Source organism: Zonotrichia leucophrys, chromosome 4 (genome assembly GCF_028769735.1).
Source record: "Zonotrichia leucophrys gambelii isolate GWCS_2022_RI chromosome 4, RI_Zleu_2.0, whole genome shotgun sequence".
NCBI classification, from domain to species: Eukaryota; Metazoa; Chordata; class Aves; order Passeriformes; family Passerellidae; genus Zonotrichia; species Zonotrichia leucophrys.
In genome coordinates this window covers 13148193-13164190 of record NC_088173.1, presented here as the reverse complement: position 1 = coordinate 13164190, position 15998 = coordinate 13148193, and the positions used below count along the sequence as shown (strand labels likewise).

Sequence of the window (15998 nt, the reverse complement as noted above, 5' to 3'; positions counted from 1 at the left end):
CAAGAGATTGGAACTGAAATGCCATCAACATGCTGCACTCAAAGCAATGAGGCCACTCTCAAACAATCTTTTCCTTCCACTGCTCCTTAACAATTTTAGAGAGCCAGAAACTACTGCTTTCTACAGTTTCAGTAGTAGACGAAGCACCATTAGAAAAATATATCCAGAAAATGTTTGACCTAATTCCAACCCTTAAATTTACATTTAAAGCTTTGAAGGAGGTGCCACAGGCTACAGTGCTAAATTTTATCTTCATTAGTTTGCAAGGATAATTTCTTTGGGGTTTAGAGACTAAGTGCAGAAATGAACTGCCTTTGAGCAGTGCTTCTTGGTTTTGGGAAAAGGCCAGCGCTAATTTCAAATTTTTTTCTAAAAACAAGTCAGATTACCCTATCAATGCTTACTGTTATGAATCTTGATAAACTGTTCTTGGATTGAGACTAAAGAAAAAATTGATTGTCATTCTTCCTTCTGAAATTCTGTAACATAGATAAAGCTTTTGCATCCACCTAGAGGTCATACAGTTGATAAATAAGTCCAGATGACTGCTAGTTAATTTCCTCCATTCAGCTTAACCATACCATCTTGTGCATTTACACTTAGTTTTACCTGTTTGTCTCTACTAAAGACAAAATACACTGTATTTTGACTGTATTTTGAAGCACTGTAGCTTCAAAATGAGACAACTCTGAACCCAAATCATAAAGAAGGTCCTTAGCAAACATTCAAGGTTGCACCTTGAAGTTACAGAATTAAGTTTTTTATTCTCAATAGTGACTGATTTCCAGTAAATAAAGAAGAAATACATCTCATGGACAGGCCCAGAGTTTAGCCAAAAGGCTGTAATGCAAAAGGCCTAGGCTATAATTCATATTCAGTTTTCTTGTTTGATTATCACAGAATAGTATACTCAGACACTAAAAATGCATTGCAAAAACTCTTCATGGGTTTCTCATCATGTCACTTACCAAATTCTACATAATTGCATTTGCTGCAAGTGAAAAATGACACCTAAGAGTGTATGAGGAGATATAATACCTTTAGGAATCTTAACCTATCAATTTAACAAGTGAGGCTTCAAAATAAATTTTCATTCAGATATCTAAGAATGATGGAAAAATCATATATATGTAAATAAAACTGCTACTCTACAGAAAAACAGCTCACTATAAAAAAGATCTCTGTGTAGATTTATTCAATCATGCATGCCTCATGTGTTACTACTACAGCAAATTACCCAAATACAATTTCTCTGTTACTGAATAGACTCAATTCATCTACCAGTGCTTAACAAATATTTGATCCTAATTAAACTTAATGATTTTCTCTGCTTCTGAGATGGTGCTGCAGATCAACTCTTTTTTTTAGCACAATATTTGATTTAAAAGCAAAATTCTGACAACCTGGTGTGAATTCTGTTCAAAGATGAGTTAACATGGAAAAACTGTGTCTTCTCTACCAAGAGAATCTAAAAGTGCAAAGTTGGTTATTCAAACAAACGGTGTTGCTTCTCAGATAACTAAATTAGATACATTCCTGTCACCAAAAACTGCTGATAGTGAAAAGCCACTCAGGACTCCAAAGCCACTGGAAATCTATTCATACATAAAATAAATTGTCAAAATATTCTATACTTGGTTACATATTTACAACTGAAGAGATAGCTTGGTATTTTAAGGTGCTTTTCCAGTTTGTTTCCTTTAAATAAAGAAGAAAAGTTAGTCTGCGTGTTTATTTTTGTGTTCACTTGAAATTTCAGTGTTCTGTTCTATCTGGGTATTAGGGAGGTCATCTTCTGAAAGATTTCTACCACTGCATAAAAAGAATTTTTGAATTTTCTTTAAAGCTAGCATATTCAGCAATTTTGCTTGTTTGCTTGTTTGTTTTTTAGATTAAAAACCTTGTTCCAACTTTGTCAAAATTCACCTGTTATCCCTTAGATGTAGGAAGGTTACCATTAGGAAGACAAAGCTCATTCAGCCAAGCCATGCACAGGATTTAGGGTCACCAGCACTGCTTGCTAGAGACAGCAGTGGAATTCCAAGGTCTTTCTTCTGTCAAAAGAAACCTTATATTTTGAGCATCTCCCATAGATGGTATTGACACCCTGAAGTCAAATAGATTCCAAATAAAGTGTTCTGTCATGTACAAAGTTAATTTCACAGTAATTCCTTTGCGGTCATTTTACACCTCACACTCAGGTTAAGAACTTCTCATTTTAAAGAGCTACTGTTACCTCCCTCACTTAGGAGTACTCACAATTTTTCAGAGTGTGGAATGGATTTGCCTGTGCATAGCTTATTTACCAGTTATCAGAAAAACAGAACTGCCCCCTTATTTGGCACTAACTGGTGGCCTCACCACAGAAGGGATTTTCATGCTTGCCTAGACAAAAAGTCTCCCCTGAGACACGCTCCATAGCTGTGTCATGCCAAGGGAAACAGAGCATGTGCTTCTGTGAATTCTGGTGCTGCCCAAGAAAACTTTTATTTTTGGGAACTCAGTCTCTTCCAAGAACATGTATTTCACAGGTTTTCCTCCAGCCATGCAAGGAAGAATAGCAGAGGCAAACATTCCTCCCTCAAGCTGAGCCTATAAATGAAAATTAGAATTGAAATCACTTATGTAAAGTAATACTGGCAGGAGTGGGTGCTTAGAACTAGTTTAAACTAAACATTCTAAATTGTTTCATCAGACACCTGCAGGAATCCTAATTTATTTTAATGCATGCAATTTAGCAGTTGCAGAAACACTACATTTCAGCAGTATTGACAGGATCAGCTATTTAGGCCAAGGCAGTTAAAAACTTTAAAAAAAAACTATTAGGAATTAAAATGAAATACTGTATCCTCTGTACCTGGAGCTAACCTACTTTCTAGCAGGTCTTTTCACTAGAATGTCTTTTCAAGCTTTGGGTAGACATTTCAAATTTAAGCAAAGTTGAAATTTTTAGGAGATACAGAAGTGAGACTTCATGACACACAAACACTTGTGCATAAAGTGATAAGAGATGGCAAGAGAGACTAAAGGCTAGCATCACTGCATTCACTTAAAGCTGAATAATTTCTTTTGCAAGTCCTATTTACATGAGCAAAGCATATAAGTACTTTCAAAGAGTGATTAAACATATTCCAGATCAAATTTCCTTCTGACAGAGCTGCTGTTGACTCCATATGGAATCTCAATTATGGCACACTAGTGAAGGGCTTAAAGTTCAGTGGGTCCAACCCAAGTCTTGTGGAAATACTCAATTTCAGGTGCATTATTTTTAAAATGTTACTTCACAGGACTCTCAATCCCTTTCTAAGGAGCATCTTTGCTCATTGTAATGGTTTGAGTTACAGGTTTAGTGCTTTTGAAGCTCTACTGTACATATACCCCAAGCCTGAAAGCATATTACCATTACAACCCGATTTGTGAAGAGTTTACATTTCTTTGAAGAGTTAACACAACAGGTTTCAAGTTTCTACATCACTTGAGTACTGCCAGGTTTCCAGCAGAATTTGAAGTCTTCACCTAGATCTCTCCAGGAACACCAGTACCTTTCTAAGTGAGAGTAAAAAAATATTTTATGGCACCATCTACCTCACTATTTCATTTTCCTAGACAGACTGGTTTTTTATAACAATCTAAACAAGTGCCTTGTTGCTTTTGCTGATAATCCTCTGACAGAAATGCTGGACATGGATAAATGTTAGGCTAGCTTGCATAGCATAGGAGAATCCAGACGCATTTGCCTCCTTGTGCACAGGCAATAAGGTTGTTTTGTGCCTACGCAGCTTGACTGCAACAGGAGTACACATATAAGATGGAGCTTTCAGAACTGTGAATTCTGTTAAGAACAAGAGCTCAGAACAGCAACATAACCACCTAAATTCATACAGGAAGGTATTTTGCTAATAAATGGAAACAATTTGAAAATGAACTCTCTAATGAAAAGAAATTCATAAGGTAGAAACTATTACAACATCAGTAGTGCTGCTGTTGACACATGAAATGAGGTATGGAAATTAAAAAAGTAATGACTAATTATTTGTACTTACAAAACCAATATGAAGAAGGGAGGCATGTAATTAATTTTCAGCCTTTAAAACACAGGAACCATCAAAAGATTAATTTTGTGAGACTTCTTTTAAGACAACGGCTGAGACCATCTCTTGGACAATAATCTAAGTGTTTATAGGCCAAAACACATAAAAAAGAGGTCTTGCCCCTAATATATTCACAAGGTGTCTATGCTACAGAGTTCCAATTTTTCTTTTTTTTTTTTTTTTCCAAAAGTGAAAATTAAAGCTAGTTTTCACTACACAAAAACCCCTCCAAAACAACTAGTAATGTGCAGATTGCACAGTGAAATCCTAGTCTATTCCCTCTTGCCAGACACAGCTGAGATCCTGATGGGATACAAATCATCATGGACACTGCTCTATGGAGAATTCAAGGAACAAACTAGAACAACAGTGGAGAAATTCCCTTTTCTTAGAATCCTTATGACCACAGAACCACTATGTTTGGAAAAGACCTCTGAGATTGTTGAGCCCAACCATTAACCTTGCACCACTGTGCTCATCACTAAACCATGACTGCAAGGGACACACTGGCACATTTTCTGAGTACTTCCAGGGAGGGTGATTCTAACACTTCCCTGGGTAGCCTGTTCCAATGCCTGCCCACTCTTTCTGTAACAAATTTTTTCCTAATGACCAATCTTTAGTACTGCATTATGATTAAATATTATCAACAGTGCCATCATCTTAAGTCTTTCACCTGCTTGCAAGACCTGACAGATTTCCTACTTATTGCATCCAAAGTTTCTATACTCTCCAGGTTTTAAGGCTGCAGCAACTATGATAGATATCAATAAGCAAATTCCATATGCAAAGTACAAGTTTTAGAAATTCTGACTATCAGTATCTGACATTAAAGATGATGTGTGAAGTCAATATATGAAGATACTTTAATGTTTAATGAACAAGGCAAAGTACAGTAAAACTTGAGATGCACCCAATATAAGGAGTTATGAAAATTCCATAAGCTATGAATATTTTATATTCTGGGAACACTCTTGATTTTTAAAATTCCAGTGCAAAATTATCAAAACAGTAATTTGCATCTGTTTGTTCTTCAGTTTTTGCTGTATAGTAAAATTTAATTTGAGATTTGAAATGCACTACTGTGTCTGTGGTTTTAAGCTCATATTTAACTGATTCTGCTTTTTAGGGTAGAAGGCATAGGGATGAATTTTTTTTAAAGAAAGTAATGGCTAACCTTATGTCACATTAATGAGCTATTCCTCAAGAAACTATACAGCTAAAGACTGTTTTTGCATAAGTATTTCAGGATTTTATCCAAAATCCAGCTAAAATCTTGTTTTTAAGGAGAAGCATAAGAACAGTCACATTTATGATTAAACAGAAGCCTTCTAAATAACCTAGTATGTAGGGGAGTATATGATTGCCTAGACAGAAGCAGAAATGGATACTTATCTCTGCTTAGGGGACTGGGAAAGCTGACAATCATCTGCTACCTGCTGTGATGAACACCTCATTGCTGACCACATGCCTACTAATTTTCCAAGTGCACTGATGTAAGATGCCTGTCTAGACCAGGTTTTTTTCCATTATATTAGTTCACTCTGACTTCACCTGAGCAGCTCAAAAAATGCACTTCATATTAAATAAAATCACTTTAATCATTCTTAATTTACAATTACAGAATTAAAAACAGAGCACCTCAAGAGTATGGGAAGACATGATTTATTTAAGAGATTTCTCTACTTCAGTGTGCTTTTATTGGCTTTCTGTAATCCTGTACCTCTTGGGTGCTGCTTGTACTGAGACAGAGAAAAAAAATGGTGTGTGTGGGCCATGCAGTGGTATGAAGGTAAAGTAAATCAGGCTAACTTTTAGTGATGACAGCTTATTTCTCTGTATTTCATCCCTGTCTATTGAAGGAGACCAACAAAGCTTTCTTCAGAAAGCAATGACAGGCAAATATCTGAACCTGCCTGGCCCTTTGACAACACTGATCTGTCACACATTAAAGCAGTCACAGGGAATGGCCCAGGAAGCCTGAGTTATCATTTGTTAATACTACCCTTATCTTCTGCTCTATAAGTTAATGGTATGACTTGATTAAAAATACCATTGGAATCTAATTTTTAATTACCCAGAAAGCAGATTCTGTAAAACTGCACATCTCAGAGGAATCTTAAAATACACACTCATGTCTACTCAATGTTATATTCAAAGGTAAGACTACTGGTGTGGAACTACTAGGGTATATTACATTTGAAGGCTGTGTACAAACCAGTCATTTCTCTCCATTTCCTACAAAGGCTACCAAAGACAAGTTACACAGTTCTAAATTGGTTCAGCTCAATCTGGGATCCTGCCTTCACCATGAAAGGTACATCTCCTTTCCCTGTCATTTCTGCTTTCCCTGTGTTAGGTCCACTGATCACTTGAACTGAGATAAATAAGAACTAATCCTGCAACTAGGATCAAAAACTAATGACTGTTTTTGCATATACAGTTTCAGTTAGATAAGTCATATTGATTTAAACATTATTTTGGAAATGTGAGCACAGTCGGCCTGCAGTTCATATGGACTTCATGTGCAAGGTGGTTCAGACTAACAGTTCACGCCTAATGTCCACTGAAAACAAGCAACTAGTCAGACAAGCTTATCTGAGACCTGGTATCAGCTGCAAAACTAGTACCTCTGTCTAGGCCAGAAGAGTTAGCACACTAAGGAAGCCAAGGAATGACAACTGATTAACCACATTAGCTGCATTACACAGTGATCTAGCACTGAATAATTCTGAAAGACATTTGTCTTAGTATTTCTACTTATACCATTTCCTGCCAGAACATTCTGTATTTTTAAATACTATAATGTTTTGCAACTTGTAGCTTCAAACAAACATTAAAAAAAGATTTTGCTCTTAGCTATATAACCTTTACATTGCTCTAGACACTAACATCAATAATATTCCTACTATACTATTTTGTAAGCAAAAGCAGAAGATTAAGAAATGGCCACAAAGGTGAACGATGGTATTTAAATAAATTATGACATTAGAAACAAGGACAAAATATATTACCCATTCTCAGAAGAAAATGTCATTTCGAAAGAATGGTCTGTCCATTTGTAACAAACACTATGCTTTGTATCACAAGGGCAAAACCCAGAAGAGTAACAACTGTTAAAATTATCTTTTTCAAAGTTAGTATTTATTTTAAATGTGTCATTGCTGCATTAAAGCTACTCCCAATCTCTAAAATACAGTAACAGAAAATATAATAAGTTACCATATAAGATCAAATTTAAAAGGTAATTTGAAATTACTTGCAGAGTTAGCAGTACAGAATGAGTTCATGTACACTGCCTGGTCTAAACAGAACTAATTCCTCACAAGGACTATTTTAATTCCCAGTATTAAGCATCTGTCAATGTGAAAGGGAATACTGTTGAAAAAAAAAAATTGTAATAGAGGGCCAGGCAGAAAAGGGGGATGTTGCACCTGCAAGAATTTACGCTGACAAAATCTACTTTGCAACAGCATCTCTATTCACCCAAGCTTCCCTGAAGCATATGAAAAATTCCTTCAGATATAATATCTTGTCTACCACAAGGCTGAAATCCCCTTACTTTCAGAAAAGTAAATTCAGTCAAGACTGAAGCTGCCTTACGGTTTGGGTCCATATAGAGTTAAATGCCCATTTGACAATCACTGAACTATTTGCAACATTAAAAAAAAATGAGACAACTTCCTGCTTCCTTCCTTTCCTTCAATTAGGCTTTCCTCACACATAGCAAACTTTACCCTTTACACCTACTGATGGATTTATAGGAATGGCTATTGGTATTGCCACAAGGTGATGTGTGAGGATACACCTGCATCCTGAGCACAGCAGCAGCTGCCACACCGCAGCCACTGAGGGAGCTGCCCTTCCCTCACCTCGGCAGAGCAGCTTGTGGCATCCAGGGTGCTCCAAGACAGCTCTGGAAAGCCACTCCGAAGCTTTCAAGCTCACAGGCAGAAAATATCACCAGAGAAAAACAGATGACTGTACCAAAGGTCTTAGTGAACCTTTAGAATTTCTCCACCCTTTCAAGCATTGAAATTGTATCCTAGGAAGTAATGAACAAAATGTTCGACTTTAGCATGACCTTGGTCTACCACATTTTTAAAAAGCTAGCAGTAACATTTCTGGTAAAATTCTTTATTAAAGCAGTATATTTTACTTGGTTCCAAGAAAACGTTTTACTGGAATCTTAGTAGGCAGGCACGAACAATAACCACGTCCTCACTTGCAGCTGAATTGCAAAAAGCAATGTACTTGCAATCCAAAGACTGAAATTTTCACAGAACATTCAGCAATAGTGCTAAGAGAATATGACAAAGTCATCACTAAACTCAGGGCACTCTAGACTGGAAATTTTATAGATCTGGTTTGACCTATCACAGCCCCACAGCATGATCACAAACTAACTACAGAAGTTCCAATATGCATCTCCAATATAGATGAGAAAACACAAAATAGAGTAAGAATATTTTAATAGTGAAAAAATTGCTCAAGTTCATAATTAGTCACAAAAACAATTTAGGAAATTTTTTAAAAGTTTTATATTTCACCCTCATGTTTGATTTTCTATTTCCTCTATTTCTTTAGCTGTGGAATGATAAATATCATGCAAACAGCTGAGCCTTTACCACATGCACTCACAAAGTTATGCCTTGTTATGGCTCCAGCTAGTCAAGTTATTTTCAGCAAAGGTCATCAAGTTCTGAAATCCATTTGAAAGCAAGAAAAACAAAAAAATTAAGTTTTATATTTATCACAGCCATCAAGGCAGAATTATTCCAAAAAGACAAAATTTGATAAGCAGTGAATCAAGTTTTAAGGTAACACTTTAACAGATTAAGCCTTAACACTGAATTAAGTGTTAAGGTAAGTCTGCTACAGAGGGAAAAGGTTTTTGTTGTGGTTCTAGCTTGTTCTTTTCTCTTTCCATCAATTCATATCCATAGCTAAGTCGATGATATAATTCAGAAATCAGATAATTGTCATTCAGGTCATTATGGTCCCAAATAAGCCTATTGAAAAAAGCCAAAGACATCTGGTTCAAAAGGAGGTCTTTTGTACCACAGATTTTGAAGTATGACACATCAACTTAATTCTTTATACTCTATCATTAACTGAGCATCTTCTAATTGAGTGCTAATCTAGTGTGAAGTTTTCCCCAGTCACAATTAGTCAAACACCCTTCTTGCAAATATGCACTTGAATTCTGAAATATAATTATGCCTCATATATTGCCTAGGAAAAAAAAAAAAAGTACTTATTCCACAAAAAACTGTTTGGAATGAAGTGCAAAACCAAAACCATCCTAGCATAAATTGATAAATGTATCTTGGTCTCACCCTGTAGTGACAGAGAGACAGAGCAGGGTGAATGTCTTGCTCATTCCAGACATAGAAGAAGCCAGGCCAGACTGGAACACGCAAGGTCTCATCTCAGAAGATAATGCTTTGCCAGCAGAGAGCTGCTTGCGTCAAATGGACTAAAGCATTTCACTGACTTCACACAGACAAATTTCTGTGACTGAAAGCCACGTGTGAATACACCCTGCACAGAAGATAGTCACAGTGACATTTACTGATGCCAGTGTGAAAGGCAATGACACTTTGCCAATAAAATGGAGTAGCTGTCAGAGAAGTGACTGAAAGCCCAAGGTTTGACATGTCCCAGCTCACGTCAGTAGCACAGCTGTATCTGAAAGGCCAAACCAACTACTGTTGTCTTAACTCAGTGGTCTTACACTGAACTTTGAGGTTTTTTTCTTTATTTCGCTTGCCCACAGCAGGACAGTGATTTGCATGGTTACACTAGCAATCCTGGCATGGACTTTTAGCACGGATGGGTAGACAGAGCTTGTAGCAGTGAACAGACAAGTATTCAGCAAGTGCAGAGCTGTTTGTGACAGTTCAAAGGCTCAGACACATAACACAAATCTTTTAAAGCCTTAAGAATATGAACAACCTTTGTCCAGGCCACTCTGGTTTGTCAGATAATTGACAGACAAGTTAGTAAACTCAATTAAAAAACATGTTGTAATAAGTAGTTCAACCAGCTGACTCAAAGGTCTTTCAAACTTGCTCTGTTGTGTTTGCTGGCCTATAAACAACTTCCTCAAAGGAGCCCAGATTTCAACTGGAAACCGCTCTCCAACTCTAACATTCTGGTCAAGCACTTAAATATTACTGCTAAGAGTAGAACAGACTGCAAGTATTAGAACATTTTTGTCACACTATTACTTTTCATTCTACCTGTTCCCAAAGAATATAAAGACCTGAAAATTTAACAAAAGCATGCTCCTTACCTATATCATATAATGGTATTTTCAGTCTGAAGTAAGTTGAACGGTTTTGTTCAAATTCTGATTAGAAATCAGCACTCTGTTTATTTCAGCTGTTCTACCCATTCCTTATTAATAATATATGTATTTTAATACCTATCAAAAAATTGTAACTTTTCTTGATGGATCATTCGGTTTTACAACCAAACACTTGGCACACCTCACTACAGAAATCTAAGCACTCTAAGTCATTTGGATGAGGTTTCCTAGATCCCAGGAAGACAGATCAACACCATGCTGACCTGCCGCCTGTCACTTAAGTGTTCTGCTAGAAAATCACCATGCAGTCAGCTGCTGCAAAGCAAGAAACGGTACAATTATTTCCAAGCCAATGGATTTATGCTTATCTATTTACATAAAGAGGGAAATCCAGATAGGGGTGGAGAGGTCAGTGTACAGCAACCTTTGCACCAGCATATACAAACTACAGAGGACTTAAAGCTCAAAATAATTCAGCCCATTTGCAATACATCTTTATGCCTTTTAGGATTCAGATGTTTGCCTAGTTGAGCTTTTCAGCCTTTTAATTCCAAAGATTTGGGGTTTGTTGGGGTTTTATTAATTTGGTTAGTCTTTGGATTTGCTTTTAAAAAGGTTATTTGATAACTGCTTTTCAGAAATTTGGCCCTCAAGTCAAAACTGAATTTCAGTTCAAACAGTAGATTAAACTGTACATCTGCTCAATTTTAATAAAGAATCTTTCCTTTACTCCAAAATGTTTTGTATGGACATATTACAGAGGTATCACTAAGAAGTTTTAACATCCAGTTGTTGCATTACAGGTAGGCTTTTAGGAACCTGCCTGCAGGTGAAGTCAAGACAGACTTTAAGGAAGATTGTTCAAAAACTTTCAACATTAGCTTAATTCTGCTTACAGAAGTTTAAGATCATTTTAAAACACTGTTTCTGTCACAGGAAAAAGCAGAATCTTTCAGTACATTAGAATGTCCCCAAACTTTAAGCTATAACATCTAAATTTCTAGTTTAAAGCACACATATTTCATATCCTTGCTTTTAACTAAGTCTTACATGAGTTTTATTCTCACTTTAAACTATTACTCTGGGCCTGAGCTGTAAAATTCCTAAAATCAGCCATCAGCTTCCCTTTTCAGCACTGGAAAGCTCTGTGCAGGACCCAGATGGGAAGTAGGAACCAAAAGGCGATTTTACACATTTGGAGATCCAACAGACCTCTAAGAGCAAGTTCCAAGTGCCCTTATTTGACTAACCATCACTGTGGAAAGATTAACTAGCTAATTCTATATATTGAAGGCTATAAACACTCTTGAAAAATTCCATCCACTGGTCAGAACTTGACTGTTGTGAAAGACTAAATCTTATCAAGACAGACAACTCGTTCTCCAAATCAACTGTCCCTTTACATGAGCAACATAGCTTACCTTCCCATTTGTACCTCCTCTGCTTCCTTCCCTCCCAGGAATTAAATAAGACACTAGGACATTGTTAGATACATAAACTGTTTATATCTGTTGATCTTATTTCTCCCTCTTTTGACTTCAGAGAAGAAATCCACTGCTTTCCAGGAGGTGACAGAGATTCAGGGTCACACATCCAGCCCTGCTGCACTCAGCTGCACCTCATGCCTTAGCTCACTAGATCCATCAAGATAAACCACACAAGTGAGTGAATCCTATGCAGGTGCCCAAAGGAGCAGTTTCAAAGTCAAGAGGCTCCTCACGTGGGAACTTCGTGCTGGGAATTTTCAGCTTCAAAAGGCTGGAGCTGCCACTGCCTTTTTCACCTGTTCTTTTTGCACAGACTAGTAAGGCTACACATGCTAAAAGTCTCCTTTGCACCAGGACAGTTCCTTTCTAATTGCATTTGTACTAATTGAGTGTTACAGGGAACCTTTCTGGGAAACAAGTCATTAGCAGTCTCAAGTGTGGAAGGAACTGAGGTGCCCAGGTCATGTCCAGCACTAAAGATGACACAGCATCGAACATTCTAACAGCATTAAACATTTAGGCACATAAGTCACTAAGGAAACATACCAATTCTTGAGACACTAATATTATGGAGACAAATGCAGTCTTACAAGTATAAACAGATAATGCCTTATGTGAGCCACCTTGAAAACAGATTAAAGCATACTTATTAGATTACTTAGGAAGAGAAAGTGCTTAAAAGCATGCTTTTCTCAATAAAGTACAAGCATATAAGTGGAGGGATTTTGGACCGGATGACCTCGCTGTGCTTCCTTCCAATCTTACCCATTCTGTGGTTCTGCAGCTAGAAAGGTGAATTCTCTGCCATGTATATGCAACTTTATTCCTAAAAGAGTACTTTCCTAACGTATATAAAAACTAGAATCAAATGAAATTCAAGGCTTGGAGCGGAAGTGAAAATTATTTATTGCTTCATATGCAAAAGTACCTGCTTTTCACTTGCAACTATTACTTTTTTTTTTAAGATGGAAAATTAATACTTCTGAAGTTGTAGAACATGGAAAATGTTTATCTAAAAGACAGTGGTTTTCTTAAAAAAGTTAAGCAACCAAAACCTTAGAAATTATAGTTAAAATTACTAATTCTTACAGAAGATGCTGACTGCTGTACTTGAATATTAATAAAGTGATTAATTTTACTCTCTTCCCCCAAACCACAGATTAATGATGATGAGCAGAGGCTACAGTGAGAAACTGGGAATCCTGCCAGCTCCTGTTTCATTTGGATCAATCGAAAGGTTAAGCACAGCCAAAGCTCCAAAGCCAACAAAGAGGCATTGCAATTTTGCACTGCTGCAGACACGAGATAACCAGGATGCCATAAAAATTGCAGGCCTCTATAGCAGCTGCTTATATACAGAATCACATCACAAACTTTTTCCAGAGCTATTATTGCTATCTGAAAATACCACATGGCCAGGTAGTCCAGTGCAGACACAACTCAGAGGTGACCCATATGAATGTTCTCAGCATCTCCATTTTGGTACATCCCCAGTCTGCAGTTAATGTGAGGAAGAGATGGCCGCACCATGACCTTTTACTCAGATTCATTTACTCTATCACCAGTTCTCAACTTCAAGTGTTCAAAACACCTTTTTCTTCTCCAGCATTGTCACATATTAAATCCACGCAGTTTCACCCCATTACCATGCTCTGCTGATACACTTAGATCATAAATGAGAATCCCATACAGAACAGCTCTCATAAAACTCCACTGACATCAGTAAATGAACAGAAGACCACACCATGGAAGTAACGTCATGACTAAACAGCACATTAAGCTAAGGTCTTTCTCAGCACAAAGCTTTTAACAAGAAATCTAAGTTACCATGATCCTCTGTTTCTCAAGGTAACAGTTCAGTAATATGGTATTTTGTTTGGATAACACTTATGTGGGCAAAAAGAAAATATTTTCTGAGACACTTTGATAAAATAATTCCATCATAAAATGCTGATAGATACACCTGCCTCCCACCCTTCTATTTGAGCTCACAAAGACACTAAGGAGAGAACACAGTTGTGTAACCAAACTGCACTAACTGAGCCTTTTTTCTACATACACCAACAGTTATAAACAATGGTGTTAAGCCACCCCAGATTTAATGCGTTCCTTGAGACCATAAAATTAAGTAAAATGAAAAATTCAAATAAGAAAGTTGTTGGCTTTTTTCTTTCAGTATATTTTGACATCCCTTTTGGGAAGTGAACAAAGACACATTGTCAAATGCAGAAACGTGCACAAATGTTACCATTTGTTCCCCATGAATGCTAAGGTATACTTATTCAAGGAAAGGAATTCCACTGCTCTCCTGAGATTTTCTCTCTTATGTTCAATTTTGTGCCAAGTTCACTCAGCTAAAGTTTGGGTTGTGTCAGCGTGCCAGATACCAGTTCCTCTAAGTCAGCCCTGCTATTCACTCAAAAATTGCATACAAAATATACAGTAAATTCAAACTTACAGAATTAAGAAGTTACCATTAATAGACCATCACTGGTCCTTACTTTGAACAGTTCCAGCAGTGTTTTTAATTGAAAATAATTAGTATATATTTTGTCTATTATCCAGCCATTTATGTGTAATTTCTCCTCCAGCTATGTCTTTGGACATATTAAGGGATCATATATTTCTAAATTGCTCAAAGAGTAACTGCAGCATGGCCTCTGAGGTGTCTTAAGTTCCTTCAGAAGCTTCAGCTTTTTGAGAAGTAATTTTCAGGTGAAAAACTCCTTTAATATGAAAGCCATCAATGTAACACAAGTAAGATTTTTTAATGAAATCTAGACATCCATTCCAGCTTTTCTCTTTTTATCCAAAAATAAGATGGAAAGCTTCTGACTAAAACTTAAATTAATTAGAAAGCCTCCAAACAGTTTCTATGCAAGAATGTTGATCTGTTTTGTTTGGGGTTTTTTCTATGAAAAGATAACTATTGCTTGACATTAAATATAACACTTATTTTAAATATGACATTGGGTTTTCAACACATTTTTTGAAATAAACTGATGTCAGGGCTGTAGCAAAGCCTGCAAAATGAGCTGTGCAGAGCCAGGGCATGCAGTATCTAAGTACACAGTAATTGTGGTAAGCCAAAGCACTGCAGCATAAGTGATCAGATGGACTGGGTATATATAGGGTGCCATCTAATGCCAGCCAACTGCTTAGAAAAACCTCAGCACAGAGCAAAACATTTTCTGCTCTTCCAAGACTTTCTTCATTTTATTGCAGTAAAGAATAAAAATGGAAGGTAGAGGACAAGCTTACTTTTTTTGGGGTCAAACTCAGTTAATACTTCATAATCAAAGGAAAAAACATCTTTCAAGCTGTACAATCAAAACCCAAGGGAACTATAAGACATACCTTTAATAGAACTGTTACAGAATTATATGATCAATTAAAGACTACTGATAAGTATGCTGACTGTCCGATATAATAGGCACATCACCAAGGAAAATAAAGCATTGTACTTAATAACATCAACCTACTTTATCTAGAAGAGGTGAAACCAAAAATCAATGAGACATGAATGAATGTTGGGAAAGTTTATTTTTAAACTCTGCCTTGACACTGAATATACTTTGCAATACACATTCTTACATTATTAAATGCAGAACATTCAAACAGGTAAATCCAGGGCAGAACAATCACCACTTTTGCTTTAAAACATTTAATGCCTTCATTACAGCAAAATTAGAACAAAGCACTAGATAAATGATTAAACCCCATGTATACCGAAGTACCATACAGAATAGATACTAATAGCTACTATTCTGAAGTTTGTAAAAGCAGCACAGAAATGCCTTTGGAGCTTGATCTTTGTACTTCATATACAGAATGCACCAGTACTACCAGGAAGCCAAAGCTGGTTTTCTCTGAACGCTAATTAGAAACTCAGAAATGCAAGTCATAAGGGTGGGAAGAAAGACAAATCCTTAAGAAAAGTATGACTTACCAGACAGACGAGTTTAGCTGTGTCTCAAATGCAGCAGAAAGAAATTTCTGTGTATGTAGACCTTGTGTATTTAGCCCTTTATGAAGGTTTCTCTCAAGAAATTAATTTAACTCACATGCAAGAGTCTGCAAAAGAGAAAGAGAGAGAGTCTAAGCTGC

The 15998-nt window shown here is 36.6% G+C and overlaps 1 protein-coding gene across 23 annotated transcripts in view; it reads right to left on the bottom strand.

Moving 5' to 3' along the window:
* The window catches only part of SORBS2 (sorbin and SH3 domain containing 2), a 144517-nt gene that overhangs the window by 109690 nt on the left and 18829 nt on the right, over positions 1 to 15998 (bottom strand). For all 23 annotated transcript variants that reach the window (XM_064710502.1, XM_064710500.1, XM_064710507.1 and 20 more), the window contains exon 2: positions 15841 to 15965. The gene's annotated coding sequence lies outside the window, so the exon portion shown is untranslated. The remainder of the gene's footprint in view (positions 1 to 15840; positions 15966 to 15998) is intronic.